At 41.6% G+C, this 23,379-nt stretch overlaps 1 protein-coding gene across 1 annotated transcript in view; it reads right to left on the reverse strand.

The window, feature by feature from the left end:
* The window catches only part of LOC136881601 (neuroendocrine convertase 1), a 313,703-nt gene extending 291,496 nt beyond the window's left edge, over positions 1 to 22,207 (reverse strand). The window contains exon 1 of the mRNA XM_067154163.2: positions 22,121 to 22,207. The gene's annotated coding sequence lies outside the window, so the exon portion shown is untranslated. The remainder of the gene's footprint in view (positions 1 to 22,120) is intronic.
* Positions 22,208 to 23,379: the final 1,172 nt, after the last annotated feature.

Raw genomic sequence — 23,379 nt, forward strand, 5'->3', positions numbered from 1 at the left:
TTGGCAACCCTCACGAGAGGAGGAAAAAGCCTGTACTCGACCAGAAGATCGGGATGTAGTGTTCCTTAAGTCAGCAGCGTGTTATTTGGCCAATTTCTTTCTAAAACACCATCAAAGCATTGAACTTTTCGTGACTCAACTAAATGTGCGTGAGATTCAAGAGGACTGGTTCCAATAAGATGGGAAAATTTCTCTGTCCAGAAAATATTGAGAAGTATGAATTGTCGTTTGTAGACATTCTTGAAGGCCTCAAGAAGTCATTTCCAACATTTCCTGCAGAGATAACTACACTGTCGTAGGTAACACTGGACGTTTCAAATGCCAGTTCTTTATTGCGCAGTTAATTTAACCACTCTGTACAAAAACAGCAACAACAACAACAACAACAACAACAAAAGCAACAACAACACTCACAACAAGGGACGTGGATAGTTATGATGTGCCAGTATTGTGGCATAGCTTGCGTTTCAAAAATTGATTTCTTAGCCTGGTAAAAATTCATAGGCCTATTCGATGACCTTGATCGTTTCGATATAGGTCCACACCATTAAACTCGTCAGCAATTGTATACCTGTGATGTTGGTGATGATGATGATGATGATGATATAATAATAATAATTAATCATTTTGTATGGCTATTTCTAGCCTGGTGCAGCCCTTTGACGAAGGTGGGCGTCATATGCCGTGTACAGGAAACTGAGTTTTTGCATGTGACGTGCGAGTTGCAGGGATGTTGTGGGCAGCGCAAACATCCAGTCCCCGAGCCAAGACAATGAACTATTTAAGGTTATGGTCTCCCATCCGGTCGGGAATCGAACCCGGCCCCTCCGAACAGAAGAGCGTTATGCTCCATTTAGCCAAGAAGCCGGACGTGATGATGATGATGATTATTATTATTATTATTGTTATTGTTATTGTTATTGTTATTGTTATTGTTATTGTTATTGTTATTATTATTATTATTATTATTATTATTATAATACAGAAGGCTAGGAGTCATTATCCAAGAAGTAAACGTCTATAATAATAATATTAATAATAATAATAATAATAATAATAATAATAATAATACTAATAATAATAATAATAATAATAATAATAATAATAATAATAATTGTACCGGGCGGTACACCTCCACGCCGCTAATTTAAAATGTGCGCCAATTGAAACTCCTCTGCTGGAGGAAGTCTGAACTTTATCGACGGTATTAATTTTCAAGTTTCTCGGAAGATGTCACTACTTGGAAAGTTTGGAGTTTTTGAACTGTGCCACTTTTGATGTATTTTTGTTTTACCGGTAGTAAGAAGTGTGAACTTTCTCTTCTAGAGGACACTACTGAAGAACTACAATAGTGCACCCTAGTGCGAAGAAAAAGAACTGTTCTTTTGGAGAAAATTTAATTTCAAAAGTTTGTTCTTTGTTAAATTTCCTTCTGTCATTGTTTAAGTTGGCAATATTAACCCTTTCTTTCCCCTTGTTTTAAATTTAGCCAATCCCGAATTTCTTTCATTAATTTCTGACCAATCGGATGTATCTTCCACCAACTTGAATATGTTGCTGTATCCTACCCAATAAAGAGTTTGTGGGAGGGTGTTCTCATTCCCCTAACGCCTCGAACTTTCCGCGAGAGTATATAAACTGCTGATTTTAGGGTCTCCGGGCCACTTCTGTTCCATCTTTTCGTGTGTAAAGTACATAGCAGGGGGCGGGAAGCGCCTCTTTCTTCGGCGGCAGTCAACAACCAGGTAATGGCCGATTAATTACTTCTTTTCTTGCTTGCTCAGCAGTTTAACTCTCGGGGCGGGTCCGAAGTTTTTCCATTATATAACCTTCCTTAAAATGTAAAGAAACTTGTATCTATTCCATCTTTTAAACTGCATATCGGGATAGAGAGTGCTTAACCCTCTCGAGCTCCCAATCATATTGTTTTGAGGTGAACTTATTTTTCTCAACCTATTCTTCGTTAACGTAAAGCAAATTGTTCTTTTCTAAAGTCACCTCTGTAGTATGGGATTAGCCCTTGCATTAGTGGCCTAGAGCCAGATTAGGTTTTAAAAACAAGTGTATTAGGAGTGCAGATCGCCTCCTCTCAAATTGTTATTTTAGAGGTCATGTAATTAACCTTCTTGTCATTTAACAGACCTCAGTAGGTTGGGTATTTTACCCCTGTGTATATGTCCTGAAAGGACAGCTTGAAAGTGGAATTAGGTGGGGCCTTTGACAGGCCTGAATTTTGAGAGCAAGTTGCTCTTTTTCTGAAAATTTTGTTTTCTGCGCGCCTCAAGGAGGCCTTACTGTGTATTTTGGAGCAAGTGCTCCTAGGCATGAATGGGGTTCTCTGCCCCTCTGTTGACACTTGTGTTTGGGGTAAAACTGAGCTAATTGCTCAAGGATTGTGATCGCGGGGCTCGAAGCCCAAATCCTGTAAATACTGTAATTGTACTTTTGTTGCCTTGCTACTCTGTACCTGCCATGTTTGTTATTTCTTGATTTTGAAAAGAAAATATAACCTTGTTAAATTTTAAATTCACTTTAATTTCATAGCCTGAGACCTATTCACCACCCCGCACCTTCTTTCACGCATAACTACCACAAAAACACGGTAACAATAATAATAATAATAATAATAATAATAATAATAATAATAATAATAATAATAATAATAATAATAATCAATCTCATGGCATCTGCTGGCATATTCAAGTATTTTAATTCGACGCTCCGTTTAACTCTGACAGATTTAATCGGATCTCTCTTGATGGATCTATGGCTGATTTTTAATACATTTCGTTGGATAAATACTAAATATTTCCCCTGAGTTATTTTGCTAGCCGACTTCGTACGACATGGAGTACTGTTATTATTAAGGAATTTCAGAAAATTAAATAATAATGTTATTGGTTTTACGCTTACCTACCTAACTTTACGGTTTTACGAGATGCCGAGGAGCGGGAATTTTTCCTGGGGAGTTCTTTTACGTGTCTCTAAATCTGCTGACACAGGGTTGAAGAACGTGAGCACCTTCAAATGTCTCCCTCCGTACTGTAACGGTAAGCACTATTATCTGCCGTTCTCGATGGCCTGAGTTCGATTCACGGTACAGCCAGAGATTTAAAAATGGCAGAGAGCTGATATGGGGTTAAAATGGTACATGCAGATCACCTCCATTGGGGGTGTGCCACTTCAGAGCGAGGATATGAGTTTACTTGTTTTACCTTCAAATACCACCGGACTGATCCAGGATCGAATCTACCCCCTTGGGCTCAGAAAGTCAGTGTTTTAACCGTCTGAGCCACTCACCCCGGCTTCAGTAAGTTAATCCAAGGAAAAGTACATTGGTTTGCTGGGATGTTGATGGACGTAACATTCTTTACAAGTTGCTTCACGTCGCGCCGACACAGACAGGTCTTATAGCGACTATGGGATAGGAAAGTACTAGCAGTGGGAAGGAAGCGGCTGTGGCCTTAATTAAGGTACAGCACCTGCATTTGCCTGGTGTGAATATGGGGAACCACGGAAAACCATCTTCAGGGCTGCTGACAGTGGGGTTCGAAATCACTATCTCCCGGATGCAAGCTCACATCTGCGCGCCCCTAACCGCACGGCCAACTCGCCCGGTAACATTCTTCTTCTTCATCTTTTGGTACCGTCTTCTCGAGTAGGTTGGTGAATGTGTGGAGTTCATTTTGCTTAATTAGGTATTACATTCCACGGAAAACCATTATTCAGCTTGCTGATTTTTTTGAATACAGCTACATTCAATGGCGCTATTTTGTGAAGCATTGATGTTATCTGTTCAGAGCGCTCCAGATTCGAACCCCGAACATGTCTTTCTTTCTTAATCAGTTTACCCTCCAGGGTTGGTTTTCTCCTCGGTCTCAGCCAGGGAACCGACCTCTACCGCCGCGAAGGCAGTGTCCTAGAGCGTGAGACTTTTGGTCGGGGGACAACACTGAGGAGGAAGATCAGTACCTCACCCAGGCGGCCTCACCTGCTATGCTGAACAGGGGCCTTATGGGGGGATGGGATGATCGGAAGGGATAGGCAAGGAAGAGTGAAAGAAGCGGCCGCGCCACGGCCATGACCAGTACCATTCTGCCGTTTGCCTAGAGGAGAAATGCGAGACCATTTCAGCCCTCGTACCACTTTCCAAATTTTGTGGCAGAGCCAGGAATCGAACCAGGGGCCTCTGGGAGTGTCAGGTAATCGAACTAACCACTATTCCACAGAGGCGGATGCCCGAAACCTGTACGGAATTTTAATCATATCTATTACCGGGCTAGCTGGCCGTGAAGTTAGGAGCGCGCAGCTGTGAGCTCGCATTCGGGAGATAGTCGGTTCGAACCCCACTGTCTGCAGCCCTGAAAATGGTTTTCCGTGGTTTCCCAATTTCTCACCAAGCAAATGCTGGTTCTGTACCTTAATTAAGGCCACGGTCGCTTCCTTCTTCCCATTCCTAGGCCTTTCCTGTCCCATCGTCGCCATAAGACTGTGTCGGTGCGACGTAAAACAACTAGCAAAAAATGTAATCACATCTATTTAGTACCTTTGTCTCGAAGACTGACTATTTATTTCAATACCATCCTCTTTAAGTACACACAACAAACCAGAATGCCAACAGCCACAGAAACACGCAATGTTCTCCGCATAGCGTTGGCGTCATGAAGGACATCCGACCGTAAAGCAGCTTCAAGCTTATATGTGCGACATGGTTCGCTCACGTAACCTTGCAGGGTACATTAAGAGGTGGCTGAAAAAAATACTACTAATAAGAATAAATATATTGATGTGACTGAAATGAACACATAGGATGAATAAAATGTGATTGTTTAAAGGAAGCAGTAATTATTAACAAGATAATAGTTAAACGTTTACAATGTAACTGATGTAGGGGCACACGATAACGAAAAAACTGGAGCGTGAGAAAAAAGTTACTCCACCCTCCATCCCACCCCTCCACTGAACGACTACGCACCAGAGCGGACACGGAGGAGGGAAAGAGCGAAGGCAAGGTTACTGATCTGTTTGTCTTATTTAAAACTACATGAGAGAAAACACGGACGAGAGGAGCTCGTTTTCCGATTGGTTGCTGTTGGAAATTGCGTCACAGTCTGATGTGATCTCCAACTAGTTACACGAGGTTTATTGCTCTTGATGGGGTGGGGCTGTTCCGAAGGGTTGGAGCGTCGCGTCTCTCCCCACACTAAAAAAAGAAAAAAAAAAGAAAGAGAGAGACTGGCCTGGCGGAAACTGTTTCTTTTACGTGTAATAGGTATTTAATTTGAAGTGAACATTTCTATTTTTTACATATTAACGTTTTTATTACTGTATTAACATGCATATTACTCACTATTAAAATGTTACAACACAAACTTTCAAAAAATATCTGTACTACTAAGACTATTCTATGCATTACATTGTACGGCATGTCTACTCCTTAGTCTCGTTTCTGGATATTGGGTGGGGGATGAGATGAGAAGAAATTTTGTGAATGTTTCTCCTAACACCAACCTCAGTTGAGGAGCTAATGAAGATGAAATATAGCAAAGCAAAGTAATCTCCGTACAGGCCATGAAGAGGTGGAAGGTAAAGGCTTCACTATCCGCTACCTCGGCACTTGATGGGCTAGAGTTGTTAGCTCTACGCCCGGCCGCCTTTGCCCCCAGGAATTAACCTGGTACTCATTTTTGGTGTAGGATGAGTGAACTTCAGGGCCATGTGCACCTCCGGAAGTGGAAACCTCGTTTCTTAAATTTTACGATTTCCTGACGGGTATTCGAACCCACGTCCTTCTGGGCGAATCGAGCACGCCTTTACCGCCTCGGCCAGGCAGCCTCTGATGATTAAATATATTTTGGTGAAATGAAACTGGGTCAAGAGATGGAAGCATTCGGCTGAGGCCCACGAATAAGAACTGACCCGATATTTGCCTGGATGAAATGGAAAACCAGAGAAAACCATTCTTGGGACTAAATAATAATAATGCTATGGGATTTACTTTCCGTCCCCCTCTGTGGTGTAGTGGTTAGTGTGATTAGCTGCCTCCCCCGGAGGCCGGGGTTCGATTCCCGGCTCTGCCACGAAATTTGAAAAGTAGTACGAGGGCTGGAACGGGCTCCACTCAGCCTCGGGAGGTAAACTGGGTAGAGGTGGGTTCGATTCCCACCTCAGCCATCCTAGAAGTGGTTTTCCGTGGTTTCCCACTTCTCCTCCAGGCAAATGCCGGGATAGTACCTAACTTAAGGCCACGCCGCTTCCTTCCCTCTTCCTTGTCTATCCCTTCAAATCTTCCCATCCCCAACAAAGCCCCTGTTCAGCATAGCAGGTGAGTTCGCCTGGGTGAGGTACTGGTCATCCTCCCCAGTTGTATCCTCCGACCCAGAGTCTGAAACGCCAGGACACTGCCCTTGAAGTTGTAGAGGTGGGATCCCTCGCTGAGTCCGAGAGAAAAACCGACCATGGAGTGTAAACCGATAAAGAAAGAGGAGAGAAGATTTACTTTCCATTAACTACTAATACGGTGCCGAGGTGCCGGAATTTAGTCCCGCAGGAGCTTTTACGTGCCAGTAAATATGCCGACACGAGGCTGACGTCCTTGAGCACCTTCAAATACCACCGGACTGAGCCAGGATCGAACCTGACAAGTTGGAGTCAAAAGGCAAACGCCTCAACCGTCTAAGCCACTCAGCTCGGAATTCCCTGGACTGCCAACGGTAGGGTTCAGAGTCAGGCGTCTTCCGAATATATAGCTTGGTTCCACACTTACAGAGCTGCTACTACTGCTTAAATAATAAGTCATCAGTGATCTGCATTTAGGGCAGTCTCCCAGGTGGCAGATTTCCTGTAAGTTGCTTATCTAGTCTTATCCTGAATCATTTTAAAGAATTTGGAATGTTTTTCTTTCTTAATCCGTTTACCGTCCAGGGTTGGTTTATCCCTCGGACTCAGCGAGGGATCCCACCTCTACCGCCTCAAGGGCAGTTTCCTGGAGCGTGAGATTTTCGGTCGGGAGGATACAACTGCTGGGGAGAACCAGTACCTCGACCAGGCGGCCTCATCTGCTTTGGTGAACAGGGAACTTGTAGTGGGGTGGGAAGCCTGGAAGGGATATACAAGAAAGAGGAAGGCCACCTTAAATCTCTATAATTATTAAAGGAAGTGTTTGTATGTCTGTGTGTGTGTGTGTCTGTGCGCGATGCCCAGCAAAATCTACAGCACGCAGAGATCTGAATTTTGAACAGAGGTAGATGGAACGGGGTCCGAATGCACCTCGAAGCCGGAATTTTCATTTTCGCTTTCGTTGGTGAGTTATGAACGAAAAACCATCGGAAAACGTGCATTGGGATATTATGACAATCCAACGTGCTGTCACCAAGATTAAATGCATAGAGTCGCTTTCGCTAGGCAACGTACATAAGATAGGTAGAGAACACAATATTCAAGGAGCCATTTTACGTCCAGGACGTAGGAAGGTGCTTTCGGTCTTAAATGGTGTGAGGGCATATGACGGTGTGGATGATGATTCGTTCGTCGGTTCGGGACGTTAAGTCTTGAGCTATTCGAGAGGAGTGGTCTATGTGCTGGCGGCGGGTTTCAACCTCTTCATTCTTGCTATCATATATCATGTCATTCATTTCTTTCAACAAGCAACTTTTACAAGAATTACCCGATGTTCTACACAGTTACAAGTCTATCGACTACAAGGCAGAGCTTCGAAAGACTTGGAGTCACCTGGAGTTCCCTCGAACATCTTAGAGCGGACGATTGTGGCACCAATTATCCTTCTTAAGAATAAGAATATTGCCCTCTGCAATGAACACGACTCTAAAACTGATGACTAATATTACTGAAGCCATTCTCATGATTGGGCATGTCGCGAGCGAAGTAATATTCATTCCTCGGATTCGAATAATTTCTTCGGATATACAGTTTAAGTTTAGATGTCTGCAGTATTCAAAATAAAATTTCTCCATGTAATAATAAAGCAAGCATAATCTCCTTCTTCTTCTTACTATATATAAAATTGGATGTTGTATGCATGTATGTGTGTGTGTAAATGACACATCTCTTCCTAAACCACTGGAACAATTTCATCCAAACTTGGTACACTTATGACTTACTATCTGGAGACGAGCACTGTGGGGGTAAGCCATCCGTAGCTCCCTTAGGGGTGGGGGGCCAGGGGGCAAAGTATAAAAATAATCAAACAAAGTGCCGAATCCACAGTTTTCGGGGTCGCTGAGATGAACAGTGACACTCCCGATTTTTCAAAAGTCAAAGTTCAGCTCCATTTCGCATGGGGGCGAGGGGGGAGTGATATATAAAATTAAACGAAAATAATGTCGAATACATAGTTTTCGGGGGACGCCGAGGTGAATTGTATACTCTGGATTTTTAGTATCAGGAGACAAAGCACGTGGGAGTAAGACAGCCCAGAAACCCTTAGGGGCGGGGGGGGGGACGAGAGGGGGGTCAGATAAACAAATTAACGAAAATAGTGTCGAATCCATACTTTTTGGGGTCGCCGAGATGAATACTGACACTCCGGATTTTTTTAAAGTTCAAGTTCAGCCCCCTTTGGGGTGGGGGCGAAGGGGGAGTGATATATAAAATTAAACGAAAATAGTGTCGAATACATAGTTTTCGGGGTCGCCGAGGTGAATTGTACATTCCGGATTTTTAGTGTCAGGAGACAAACCACGTGGGGGTAAGACAGCCCAGGAACCCTTAGGGGCAGGGGGGCGAGGGGGCTGAGATATAAAAATCATCGAAAATGGCGTCGAATCCATACTTTTTGGGGTCGCCGAGATGAATAGTGACACTCCGGATTTTTTTAAAGTTCAAGTTCAGCCCCCTTCGTGGTGGGGGGCGATGGGAGAGTGATATATAGAAATAATAGAAAATAGTGTCGAATACATAGTTTTCGGGGTCGCTGAGATGAATAGTGACACTCCGAATTTTTGTATCAGGAGACAAACCACATGGGGGTAAAACACCCCAGGAACCCTTAGGGGCGGGGGAGGGCAAGGGGACTGAGATATACAAATCATCGAAAGTAGTGTCTAATCCATAATTTTCGGGGTCGCTGAGATGAATGGTAACATTCCGATATCTTGAAACTCAAAGTTTAATCCCTTTTAGGGTGGGGGAGGGGGAAGTGAGATACAATAATAACCCAATATACTGCCGATTCCATAGTTTTCCGGATCGCTGAGATGAATAGTAACATTCCAGATTTTTAAAGTCTAACTTCAGCCCCCTTTGGCATAGGGGGTGAGGAAGGGCGAAAAAATAAATTGTCAGAAATGACCGAGATAATGGACGTGTGTATGTTCCAGTATGACTTTCAAGTATGACTTACTACCTGGAAAACGTACTGTGGGAGTAAGACGCCCCTAGAACCACTAGGGAAGCGGGTGAAATATAATCAACACTAATAAATGGAAGTCTGTTTGGCGCGATGTATATATACTGTACTATATATACACTTTATATATAAATTAAGGCATAAAAATGAAAACAGACGTGAATTAGTGAGAGCATTCTAGGCATCTTAGAAATTTGAAACTTGGTACCAGACAAGCTGATGACTTCAGGATCCCTAGAGAAATCTCAAATTTTCATAATTCTCTGAGGGGTACATGCTGGGAGTTTCAAACCTGCATAAGAACACAGTCGGTGATATTTATCCAGAACCTACAGGTTTATGGGCTTAAAAGTTTCCTGAAAGTCCTGATTTTTAACCCACTCTCCCATGTCAAGATCGCAGCACAATCTTTAAACAATGTTTAATTTTTTTATTTTTTACCCCCGAAAAATATCGAAATATGGAGGCAACTTTAATGACGGTGCAGTCCTTCCTTTCGATGTATTTCGTGGCTAAACGGTAAGTCGTATCACAAAACGGATGGCACAATCTCCGTTCAATTTGGAGTGGTCTACAACTTCGGTCCTATGAACTTTTGTCGTATCTTTATCCCTTATACATTAAATGTTTCTCTTTCTGGATTTACCTAAACTTTGCATTTTGTACACATATAATTGATGGTTTGATTCACTTATACGAAAGATGGGATCATCAAATTCTACACGAATATTGGCCCACCCAGTAGCCATATGTGAGCCAAATTCTATGTTTGAAGCTGTCGCATAAGTGTCTGAAAAGTAATTCACTGTGTGAAAATGTTACACAAATTACACCCTATTCATCATCATCATCATCATCATCTGTTTACCCTCCAGGTTCGGTTTTTCCCTCGGACTTAGCGAGGGATCCCACCTCTACCGCCTCAAGGGCAGTGTCCTGGAGCTTCAGACTCTTGGTCGGGGGATACAACTGGGGAATATGACCAGTACCTCGCCCAGGCGGCCTCACCTGCTATGCTGAACAGGGGACTTGTGGAGGGATGGGAAGATTGGAAGGGATAGGCAAGGAAGAGGGAAGGAAGCGGCCGTGGCCTTAAGTTAGGTACCATCCCGGCATTCGCCTGGAGGAGAAGTGGGAAACCACGGAAAACCACTTCCAGGATGGCTGAGGTGGGAATCGAACCCACCTCTACTCAGTTGACCTCCCGAGGCTGAGTGGACCCCGTTCCAGCCCTCGTACCACTTTTCAAATTTCGTGGCAGAGCCGGGAATCGAACCCGAGTCTCCGGGGGTGGCAGCTAATCACGCTAACCACTACACCACAGAGGCGGACTACACCCTATTCAACGTTTCTAAAACATAATGAATTGTGGTAGACAAGTGCACCTGTCGTCATCATCACAACTCCACAACTCGCACTTTACATTGGAAACATCATCTGCGGACCTCCCTATGCTTTTTCTCGGATAACGCCAAATTACATGCAATTTAAAAATTATTATTCACTTCATGTACAGCAATTTATTCCATATCCGTATACAATTTGGAATACCGTAGCGAAGCACGGGTACAATTGCTAGTTTACTTACAAGGAGCCTCCGTTGCTCAGGCGGCAGAGCGCCGGCCTCTCACAGCTGGGTTCTGTGGTTCAAATCCCGGTCACTCCATGTGATATTTTAGTTGGACAAATCGGAGGCGGGACAGGATTTTCTCCGGATACTCCGATTTTCCCTGTCATCATTCATTCCAGCAACACTGACCAATATTTCATTTCATTTTTTCATTCATCGATCATTGCCCCAGAGGAGTGCTTCGGCAGCCGGCACAGTTCCTATTGTCGCCGCTAAATGGGGCTTCATTCATTCCATTCCTGAACCTGTCGAATGACTGGAAACAGGCTGTAGATTTTCGATGTACTTATTCTGATCATAAACCGATCATTTTTAATCTTTTCTGGATTCCTTTTCACCAGCCATCTTTTCCTTCGGGGAACGTTCTTAGATTACACTAAATTCCCCTGGCATATAAATAAAAATTTTAACACATTTGAAATAAACGATAGGAATGCGATTGACCGTCGAATTGTTCACCTCTATAATAAGGTCAATAATACACGGAAGTATATCATTCTTAACGCCAGAAATTCCGCACAGTTGTCTACGCGTGACAATGGTGCTGGTCACATTTTCAACAATGACAATGGCAGCAGATGTAATTTACCGCAAGTAACGGTCTTGCATCTTGCTGTGGGGTCAGAACATCTAATAATAATAGTAATAATAATAATAATAATAATAATAATAATAATAATAATAATAATAATAATCATGTTCTGGACCGTTGTCAAAATGTGCGGATCGAGCTGGAAACGGGTCCTGGTCGGGTAATGACTACGACTGCAGTCCGGCCGCTGGTTCAGTGCTGCCAAGGCACCCAAGAAGACACCACGCCGGACCTCCCCAAGGATTTGATCCATATTTAAAATGCTTATAGAAAAAGATGGCAAAGATTTAGAAACCCAATTGACCGGGTGGAATACCGGGACCTAGCCCGGGAAGTACGAAATCAATTGCTGGAAGGAAAGATTGAAAAATGGGAGGAAATTTGCCGTAATCTCTCAGATAACGAGTCAGATCGCGACTTTTTGCGAACTCTCTCAGAAAACGAGTTAGACAGCGAATTTCGGCGGTTATATATAAAACGTTAAGCATTCAATTATAAATGTCATTATAATACCGTAGCGAAGCATGGGTATCTTGCTAGTCTATATATATAAAAGAACATGTCCTGACCGACTGACTGAATGACTGACTGACTGACTGACTGACTGATTCATCATCGCCGAGCCAAAACTACTGGGCATAAAGATATAAAATTTTGTGGATACATTTATATTACAATGTAGGTGCTCGCTAAGGGAGGGTTTTTGGATATTCCGTCGCTAAGGGGGTGAAAACGGGTAGTGAATGTTTAAAATGAGTATGTCTATATCTCAAAGCTTTAAAAGTTTACAGATGTAAAATTCGGTATTTAGAATCTCCTTTAAAAATAAAGAAATAAGTATTCTTTTGTTTTCAGAAAATCCCAATCGGAGGTGTGAAAAGGGGTGAAAAACGGGTTGAATGCCTTTTATGAGGATACTTAAATCTCAGAAACTGAAGATATTACAGACCTGAAAATTGGTATTTGTGGTATCATTTATAAATAAAGAAACGCGTATTATTTTGTTTCTGGAAAATCCAATGAATGGGGGGGGGGCAAAGGCGAGTGAATTTTTAAAATGAGTGTATCTATATCTCAAAACGTTTAATGTTTACAGATGTAAAGATTGGCATTTAGAATCTCTTGTAAAAATGAAAAACCACGTATTTCTTTCTTTTCGGAAAATCCCAATAGGCGGGGTGAAACAGGGTGAAAAAATGGGTTGAATGCCTTTTTTTTTTGCTACGGGCTTTACGTCGCACCGACACGGATAGGTCTTATGGCGACGATGGGATAGGAAAGGCCTAGGAGTTGGAAGGAAGCGGCCGTGGCCTTAATTAAGGTACAGCCCCAGCATCTGCCTGGTGTGAAAATGGGAAACCACGGAAAACCATCTTCAGGGCTGCCGATAGTGGGATTCGAACCTACTATCTCCCGGATGCAAGCTCACAGCCGCGCGCCTCTACACGCACGGCCAACTCGCCCGGTTGAATGCTTTTAATGAGGATACTTATATGTCAGAACTAAAGATATTACAGACCTGAACAATGGTATTTGGGATCCCCTTTAAAAATAAAGAAACACGTATTTTTTGTTTTTGGAAAATCCAGTTAATCGGGGTTAAATAGGAGTGACAATTTGGGGTGAATTTCTAGAAGGATTATATCTAGAGAATATCTCAAAAACGTAAAATGTTACAGACGTAAAAATTGGTATATGGAATCTGCTGTAAAAGCAAAGAAACATAGATGATTTGTTTATGGGAACTTCACTTAAGGGGAACTAAAAAGGGGGTGAAATTTTAAAATGAGTATTTCTACAGTATATCTCAAAAACTTAACATTTTACACAAGTTAAAATGGTATTTCACCTCTATTATCGATAAAGAAACATGTATTTTTTGTTTTCGGAAAAAACACTTGGGTGGGGAGGGGGTAAAAGTGACTGAAAATGGGGTTGAATTCTTTTAATTAGACACTGATATCTCAAAAAGTGAAGATGTTACAGACGTGGCATTTGATATTTGGAATCTCCTTTAAAAATTAAGAAACACGTATTTTTTGTTTTCGGAAATCCACTTAAGGCGGGAGGGGGGATTGAAAAATTAGTTGAATTATTTGTATGAAGATACTATTATTTCAAAAACGAAAATTTTGTAGACGTGAAAATTGGTATTTGGAATCTGCTTTACGACTAAAGGAACACGTATTCTCGAAAAATCCAATGAAGGGGGAGGGGGAGGCGGAGTGTGAAAGGAAGTGAAAAAGTGAATTCTTTTTATGGGATAACTTACATCTCAAAACTGAATGTAATAGACGTGAACATTGGTATTTGGATCTCATTTAAAGACGAAGAAAAACGCATTTTGGGGGGAAAGTCACCTTGTAGGTGGTGGTGGGGGGGTGCGCGGGGGTGAAAATGAGCTGAATTCCTTTTATAAGGACACATATCTCGAAAACTGAAGAGGTTAGAGTCGTGATAATTGGTATTTAGAAGATCCTTTACTAATAAGAAAACAAGTATTTGTCCGGAAAATTCACTTAAGGGGGGATGAAAGGAAGTGATAAAAGTGAGTTCGTTTTATGGGGATACTTATATCTCAGAACGGAAGGTAATAGACGTGAACATCGATATTTGGAATTTCTTTTAAACATAAAGGAACACGCCTTCTTTTTTTTAATTAATGGCGGTGGGGTGAAAAAGGAGTTGTAACCAATTTATTTTACTGTTCATAATATACTTATTCTAATCATAAACCGATCATTTGTATTCTTTCCTGGGTTCGTTTTCAAGAGCAATCTTTTCCTTTGGAGAACTTAAAGTTAGATTACAGTAGTTTCTCCTGGCATAAAAATAAAAATTTAAACACATTTGAAATAAATAGTAGGAATGATATTGACCATGCAATTTTTATCTCTATAATAAGGTCAATTATGCACGGAAGTATATCATTCGTATCGCCAGAAATCCCGCGCACTTGCCTACGCGCGACAATGGTGCTGGTCAAATTTTCAGCAATGACAATGGCAGCAGATGTAATTTACCGCCAAGTAGCTGTCTTGCATCTTGCTGTGAGGTCCAGAACATAAAGGACAATATTATTATTATTAATAATAATAATAATAATAATAATAATAATAATAATAATAATAATAATAATAATAATGTCCGGCTCCTTGGTTAAATTGTTAGAGTGCTGGCCTTTGATCACAGGGGTTCCGGGTTCCATTCCCGCCAGGGTCGGAAAGTTTAACCATCACTGGTTAATTTCTCTGGCACGGAGGCTGGGTGTATGTGTCGTCTTCATCATCATTTCATCCTCATCATGACGCGCAGGTCGCCTAAGGTTGTCAAATCGAAAGACCTGCACCTGGCGAGCCGAACATGTCCTCGGATACTCCCGGCACTAAAAGCCATACGCCATTTCATAATAATGATAATAATAACCTAAATTCAACAAATATCACCCACCCTAATAATAATAATGTTCTGGATCGTCGTCAAAATGTACGGACCGCGCTGGAATCGGGTCCTGGCCGCTTAATGACTACGAATACAGTCCGGCCGCGGGTTCAGTACCCAAGACGACACCACGCCGGAACTCCGCAAGTATTTGATCCATGTTAAAAATGCTTATAGGAAATGATGGCAAAGATTTAGGGACCCAACTGACCGGGTGGAATACCTGGACCTAACTCGGGAAGTACGAAATCGATTGCTGGAAAGATAGATTGAAGAATGGGAGGAACTTTGCCGTAATCTCTCAGAAAACGAGTCAGATCGTGAATTTTGGCGGATTCTCTCTGAAAACGAGTCAGATCGCGAATTTCGGCGGATTATATATAAAACGTTAAGCATTCAATTATTAATTTCAATATAATACCGTAGCGAAGCACGGGTATCTTGCTAGTTACCTATATATGGACTTCTACTTTCCCCTAAAATTCATATTACTGCCAAATATGAGTTTTTGTTTGTTTTTTGCGTTGCACCGGCACAGACAGGTCGTATGGACACGATGGAATAAAAAAAGGCTACGATTTGCATACTGTGAAAGTGGGAGGCCACGGATAACCATCTTCAGGACTGCCGACAGTGGAGTTCGAACCCACTACCACCCGAATGCAAGCTGACTGCTACGTTACTCAAACCGCACAGCCACTCGTTCAGTAGTATGCTGATTATATTAATAGCTAGTATGCACCTTCGGCTTCACCCGCGTTTATTAATTCAACAGCTAGATGTTTTAAACCCTTTACTAAAAAGCAAAATAAACATATTTATTAACACACATCGTTTTTACATATGGCATTAATTACATTATTTTATTTGTAAAAATATTGTTATTCCAATGCTTGCGATGTATCGGGGTGGTGGATGGTACAAATAATATTTAAACAATATAACAGATCTTCCAGAGCTTATTGTCCTAACATTTGGAGCTCAGATGAATAGTGTGTTTGTCTTTCCAAACCATGTGCAGTTGACTATAAGAGAAGCACCGTTTCCGATGATCGAGGCCTACAACTTTAAGCGATTGTCCTTGTGCCTTATTGATGCGCATACGTATCTAAACTCCAACAAATGGGGGAAGTACAGATGTATAAATTGAAACGGAACATCTGAAGGGATCATTTAAATCCGAGGGATGCATACTATGACCTCGGCATGTCCAGTCATGATGGTTTCTTCAATAATATTCGGCATCAGTTTCTTGACTGAGAGTCATATTCCGTTGCAGAGGGAAGACGGATTCATATTCCTGAGAAGGACAATCGGTGCCACAATCATCCACTCTAAGATGTTCGAGGGTTTTCCAGGTGACTCCAAGTTTTTGAGATTTGTCGTGTAGTTGACAGCCTCATCTGAATTACATGTTATGTTGATAGACTTTGAAATTTGTAGAACACCGGGTAATTCTTCTAAAAGTCGCTTGTTGATGACGTTGACACCTTCATTTCTAGGAGGAAGAATTGCTCTTAGACACAACCATGCGTTTTCGGTGAAATGCTCTGCCCACATACGACAAATATTTCAGACCTTTGGGTGCCGTACATTTGACTGGACATCGCACACATCAGCCTACACGTAATATTTATTATCTATCTTGTGCCCTAAATTTTTCCTCTAAATGTATGCATGACCAACCCTTGTCCCGTTTCTCTACGGGGTTTGGGTATGAAGTGAGATGAATCTTCGTAGTGAGTTTTTACGACCGGTTGACTTTCGTGACGTCAACCTCCTCAGAAGAGTTAATGACATGAAAGGAATGACATGATATACGATAGTAAGAATGAAGAGGCTGAAAGCCGGCGTAGGCACATAGCCTTCTCCTCTCGAGTAGCTCAAGACTTTACGTCCCCATCCGACGGAGGGATCACTATCAACAGCGTCATCTGCCCTCACTCCATATAAGACCGGAAATGGCTTCCTACGCCATGGACTTAACATGGCTCCTTGACGTGCATTACGTTGCCTAGCGACAGTGAATCTATGCATCTAATCCTGGTGACAGCACGTTGGATTGTTATATCCCAGCACACGTTTTGCACAGGTTTTTCATTCATAACTCACCAAGGAAAGCGAAAATGGAAAATCCGGCTTCGAGGTGCATTCGGACCCCATCCTCTCTACCTGTATTCAAAATTTCAGGTCTCTGCACTCTGTAGATTTGTCTGGGCATCGCGCAAACCTACACACACAGACAAACACTTCCTTTTATTATTATAGATAGAGGATATCTATAATAATACCGTTCGATTGAGAAAACATTGTTAGTATTAAACAAATGAAAATGTTATAATATAGCTCTCCGATGAGAGACTAAGACACTGATCTGTTGGAAGATAAATGCTTGAATTGTTTGTAGCACTTGCTCAATTAATAGCTAGCTAGGTGTTTACGGTTGTTAAATCAATTGCTGCTTTCCCCAACCCTTACGGCATGAATTGGCTTAGCGATTTCAGGAAATTTAATGGCGGTTCATACAGATCACCTTGACAATTTCAAATAGTTTGCTCAATTCAACACTATACAATACTTTTTCTGTATCTAAGAAAGATAAATGAATGCAGACAAATAATAACAATACAAGGGTGGATCAGCTCAGATGTTCGCCATAAGTAATTCACAAACTACTAAGTATATCGAAAATATGTTTTCACTGTAATGTCAAAACGGGGCTCGTAATGGACCTTGTACATTTCCACAGTGCTAAAACTAACTTTTTCAAATGAAGCACATAGGTTTCTAAATATATCTTAAGAGTCATAGACATTGCGAATTGCGAGATTTTAAAATCCGACAAGTAGTTCTTGTGGAAAGGGAATATATTCAAAAACGTAATATTTTCCAGTCGTGTTGGAACTATATTCAAACAAATCATAACCAGGCAGACAAGGTACGTGCTACGTATGATTCCTGAGCCTCTTCCCTTTTTTGACAATTAGGTACTCGCTATGATATATACGTAAATACACTATGATAGTACTTCATAAAATTATTCGCCTTATGTTCTTTTTCTCTAACATTACTTATGACCATCCCAAACGAATAAATATGCTGAAGTACGCAAATTCTTGAAAGAAAAATAAAAAACTTAATATTTTATTCATGTTTTTCAGAGTTTTGAAGAAGCTGATAAAGTAAAATGGCTGGCTCCGTGGTGTAGTGGTAGCGTGTCTGCTTATTGTGGTGCCTCTTACTCGAAGGCCATGGGTTCGATTCCCGGACAGGTCAGATTTTTACCTGGATCTGAGGGCTGGTTCGAGGTCCACTCAGCCTAAGTGATTAGAATTGAGGAGCTATTCGACGATGAGATAGCGGCCCCGGTCTGGGAAGCCAAGAATAACGGCCAAGGGGGTTCGTCGTCCTGACAACACAACACCTCGTAATCTGAAGGCCTTCGGGCTCACCAGCGGTCGATTGGTAGGCCAAGACCTTTAAGGGCTGTAGTGCCATGGGGTTAGGTTAGGAGAGAGTAAAATGACGCATACAAGTAACAGAATAGAAATTACATGAGGAAACCAATGTCAGGTAAGTACAGCTCCCAAGATAATTATACCAAATATTAGACTACGAAGGAATTTTTGGCTCATTTGATAGAAGAAATGAGAAATATATATAACGTCATTTCCAATAAGAGTTAGAACATTTCTTTGAATGGAGTCTCGTTAGCATGCCAAAAAATTTCAATGAATCATCAGTGGAAATCAAAATAGATTTTGAGATTCTCATTGGAAGTCATTCGAATAACGGACTATTCACAAGGCATTCATAATTTGCACTTTTATTTCACTCTTAAAATTAGTGGAAAATATAGTTCGTAAACAATATCGAAGTACGGAAATATATACTATGATTCGATCTGGATGCTAACGTTGGTTCTGCTCAAAATTAGAACTGCTCTCCGTAAGAGTAGATCACATCCAATGATGCACCATCATGCACTAATACGGAATAAGTGGTTGATGACCTAAATTTTAGGCCCCTTTAAACAATAATAATAATCGTCGCCATCATCATCGTCGTCATTAATATAGAATAAGAAAATGTGAACCAGAAATACAAGTGAATATTTCGAACTGAAAATTTTCATTTAGCATGGAATATAGCATGTGCATGTATGTATGATGCCGGCTCCGTGGTGTAGGGGTAGCGTGACTGCCTCTTACCCGGAGACTCCGGGTTCGTTTCCCGGCCAGGGCAGGGACCTTTACCTGGACCTGAGGGCTGTTTCGAGGTCCACTAAGCCTACGTGACTAGAATTGAGGAGCTATCTGACGGTGAGATAGCGGCCCCGGTCTAGAAAGCCAATAATAACGGCCGAGAGGATGCGTCGTGCTGACCACACGACATCTCGTAATCTGCAGGCCTTCGGGCTGAGCAGCGGTCGCTTGGTAGGCCAAGGCCCTTCAAGGGCTGTAGTGCCATGGGGTTTCGTTATATATGTGCGATATCAGCGCTATCAAACACAGTTACCGCTGGCTTTCACTCTTGTTTTCACCAAAGTCAGCCCTTTGTCACGCCAGTGTAATAGGCTTTGAGTAATGGGTGAATAACACCTGCATCTCAACCTATGAATACCATATGATTACTGAATATTCTGTTGTTGTTTAGTATCCAGTGAGGAATATCATTCAGGTCAAATACATTAAGACAGTTTCAACTCACTCTTAACAAACTCATTGCATAACTTGAAAAATATGTTCTTATTTTGAGACCTGATATTGGAGCAATGAAAGGCTTTTCGAACATTAAGTACATTTTCCACACAACGGAGGATGTGGTTTATATTTTGTCATTATTATTATTATTATTATTATTATTATTATTATTATTATTATTATTATTATTATTATTATTGTCCTACTCGTTGGCTGTATGGTCAGCGTACTGGCCTTCGGTTCAGAGGGTCCCGGGTTCGATTCCCGGCCGGTTCGGGGATTTTAACCTTCATTGGTTAATTCCAATGGCCCGGGGGCTGGGTGTTTGTGCTATCCCCAACATCCCTGCAACTCACACACCACACATAACACTATCCTCCACCACAATAACACGCAGTTACCTACACATGGCAGATGCCGCCCAACCTCATCGGAGGGTCTGCCTTACAAGGGCTGCACTCGGCTAGAAATAGCCACATGAAATTATTATTATTATTATTATTATTATTATTATTATTATTATTATTATTATTATTATTATTATTATTATTATTAAAATGATGAAATGCCGTCTGTCCTGCGAGGCCTGGTGCAGGTTTTTGATTTGACTCCCCTAGACGACCTGCGCGTCGTGATGTGGTTACAATTCCCGACTCTGCCGGTTATCGAACCCGGGACCCCTGTCACCAAATGCCAGCATACTAACCATTTAGCCATGGAGCCGGACATCATTAAACTCATGTCTTGGGTTTGCAAGCAAGTCACTGTAAATCCAAAATTTTACTTCTGAGAGGAGGTGTAGAGGTTCCCACAGTATTGTATTTCCAATACATGCTCTCAGAATAAGAATACCCCTTTTCTTAGTATTCTTCTATGGCTTTTCCCACCCGTTGGAGGGGTCACGCGGGTGTGGCGCCATGTGGAATTAACCTTGTTTTGCAGCTGAGTGCTGTTCCTGACGCTAACCCTTCGTGGAAGGACATATTCACTATTCCGTGCTTCTGTGGTATAATGAAATGTCGTATGGCTTTTAGTGCCGGGATATCCCAGGACGGGTTCGGCTCGCCAGGTGCAGGTCTTTCTATTTGACGCCCGTAGACGACCTGCGCGTCGTGATGAGAATGAAATGATGATGAATACAACACATATACCCAGCCCTCCTGCCGTAGGAATTAACCAATTAAGGTTAAAATCCCCGACCCGGCCGGGAATCGAACCCGGGACCCTCTGAACCGAAGGCCACTACGCTGACCGTTCAGCAAACGAGTCGGACGCTTCTGTGGTGATTGGTGGTGTGATGCTGTGTTGTGTGAATAGGAAGAGTAGAGTGTTGGGGCATATACAACTAGCTAGTCCCCAAGCCAGACTAATGGACTAGACCTTATTAAATTCTCCGAAAACGGGAGGGAACTGATCCAGGGACCCTCTTATACAAAGGCTTAACATTGACGATTTATCCAAGGAGCAGGTCAAAATAAGAATATAAGAGAATTTAGAATAGTGCTGTGTAGTTGAAACGGTATGACTGCACTCGTATTTGACCTGAATGATATTTCTCACCTGAGACCTAGCAAAAAATATGGTGTCGAGTGTTCCTTTGGGAAAATCGAATGATCATAAATATTTCTTTTAATGAATGAAACTCAAATTGATAACTATTAATTTATTTGCTTCAAAAGAATCGTTCTTGAGAGCCATCTGTTTGGAATTTAGAGTAGACAAGTGTAGGATTGAGTGCCTCGTAAAGAGGGAAACCGACTCAGGGCCTATGAAAATAACACGAATTAAATAATCAGTTCTCTAGAGTGATGAGATGTGGCCTATGTGAAGAATAAGTTCTCTGAATGCTTCTCAGTCATGGCCATCCAATCAATATTTCACATCACAGTTTTCACGGTTGCTAGGTAGCACCGCGTCACACATTGTAGGCCTACTGATAATCTCGAGAAGCATACTTTCAGATGACAAGCAGCCGTAAGACATATTTATGTCATAAAAAGTATTAGACAATTCAGTAAACTAAATGACCTTAATTGATACCTTCAATGAGCAAAGCAGAAAAGCTAATCATATATTGCAGAGTGAAAACTTAAAAAACTGTCTACACGGGTTTTGCTTGTAAATCCACGATAGGCTTGAATATGTCAAATACTAGATATTTTATTTATCTCATTATCCTATGATTGCAATTATCGAATAAAGACATTTGGAGGGTGTCTACTCCCTGGACCACCCTTTCGTACGTCACCTCCCTGAACTTCCAGGCTTGGTGGCATTTGAGCTTTCCACAACTGTGTTATACGTATGAATCAAGAGTGAAAGAAATGGACATTTCTAGAAAAGAAAATAATGACTTCTTCGTGTAGGAAAAAACTTGAGCCACGTACCTTGATCAGAGTGGTGCGGCTGTTGCTCGTCAGCTGTCGAGTGCCACTTAATCCGCACCAGACCGTGGTTAATGAAGAAGACACACAGTCACCAGTACTAGTTCAGCTGATAAAACCACAAAGCCCTCTGGTGTCAATATCTCACACTACAGCAGGTGATAATGAGGAAGTCAGATCATTATTTTCAGTCTAAACTTATAGCAGAGCCTTTTGAGGTAACGAGCGAGACGAAAGCGTTTAGAAAGATTTTTTCATCTTTAACTCACTAATCACAGTGAACTGACGCGTTCATGTGAAGGAAAGAATACTTACTTTTACATATCGGTAGCAAAATATTTCGTTCTTAAATTTGTTATTATTTGGCTCCATACATTTCTCATTCGTAGATCTAGAAAAGGTATTCGATAGTGTTGAATTGTCCAAACCAAGAAAGAAGAATTGTACCTACAATCTGCACGAAATTCAGTCTGCAGTGGTGAGATAATTTACACAGGAATTTATGCACGATTTTTTTAAATGCTGGTATGCCTTTGCTGGCGAGATGAAGTGTTTACAATACTCTTCTGGTGTGGACTAGAATAAATTTGTTACTTTCATTAACCTGCCTCGGTCTCATCTCATATGAAAGTGACCGGGGTATGAGCGATGCTAGTAAATGCAGCCAGTCCTTGTTATGAATGATGTGAAAATTTCGCTCATAGTGTCGGTTGGTTCATGAATTTCAGTGGGCTTGGCAGACTGATATGTAATAGAAACTTCTGGCTCAGTGAGGAAAGCAATGGGAAACTACCTCACTCTCCATTTCCCTAGTATGCCTCTTCAATGACACTTAGGCTATCTATGACAGCTGTTGACCGAGCTGTGGAGGATAGAGTGCCCGGTTAGTACAGTTCTATACAACGAAACATGCATGGGTCTAAAATCCCTAGTTATTAAAAGTTCAGTATTAACGGGTGGCATGCTGCAAAATTTAAAAAAAAAGTATTGAAATAAAGGAAGCTGCTTGTTTGTCACGCCAACAAACTGGAAAACTAGCCATGTCGATTCAAACACAATCCACTAGCCCAAGTTCTTTTGATAGTTTAATGATGATGAGTAAAACGAGGTAAAGCAGACAGCATTAACCACGTTGGTAAACAAATCACATTGTGTAAGTTCTCCATTAATTAAACTTTGATTATGTAATTTAATTTCGGCATTTGACGCAATGTAATTAACATGAATAGGTTTGAACTCTAATGTAAATAATGAAAATCAAT

This window comes from Anabrus simplex, chromosome 1 (genome assembly GCF_040414725.1).
Source record: "Anabrus simplex isolate iqAnaSimp1 chromosome 1, ASM4041472v1, whole genome shotgun sequence".
Lineage (NCBI taxonomy): Eukaryota > Metazoa > Arthropoda > Insecta > Orthoptera > Tettigoniidae > Anabrus > Anabrus simplex.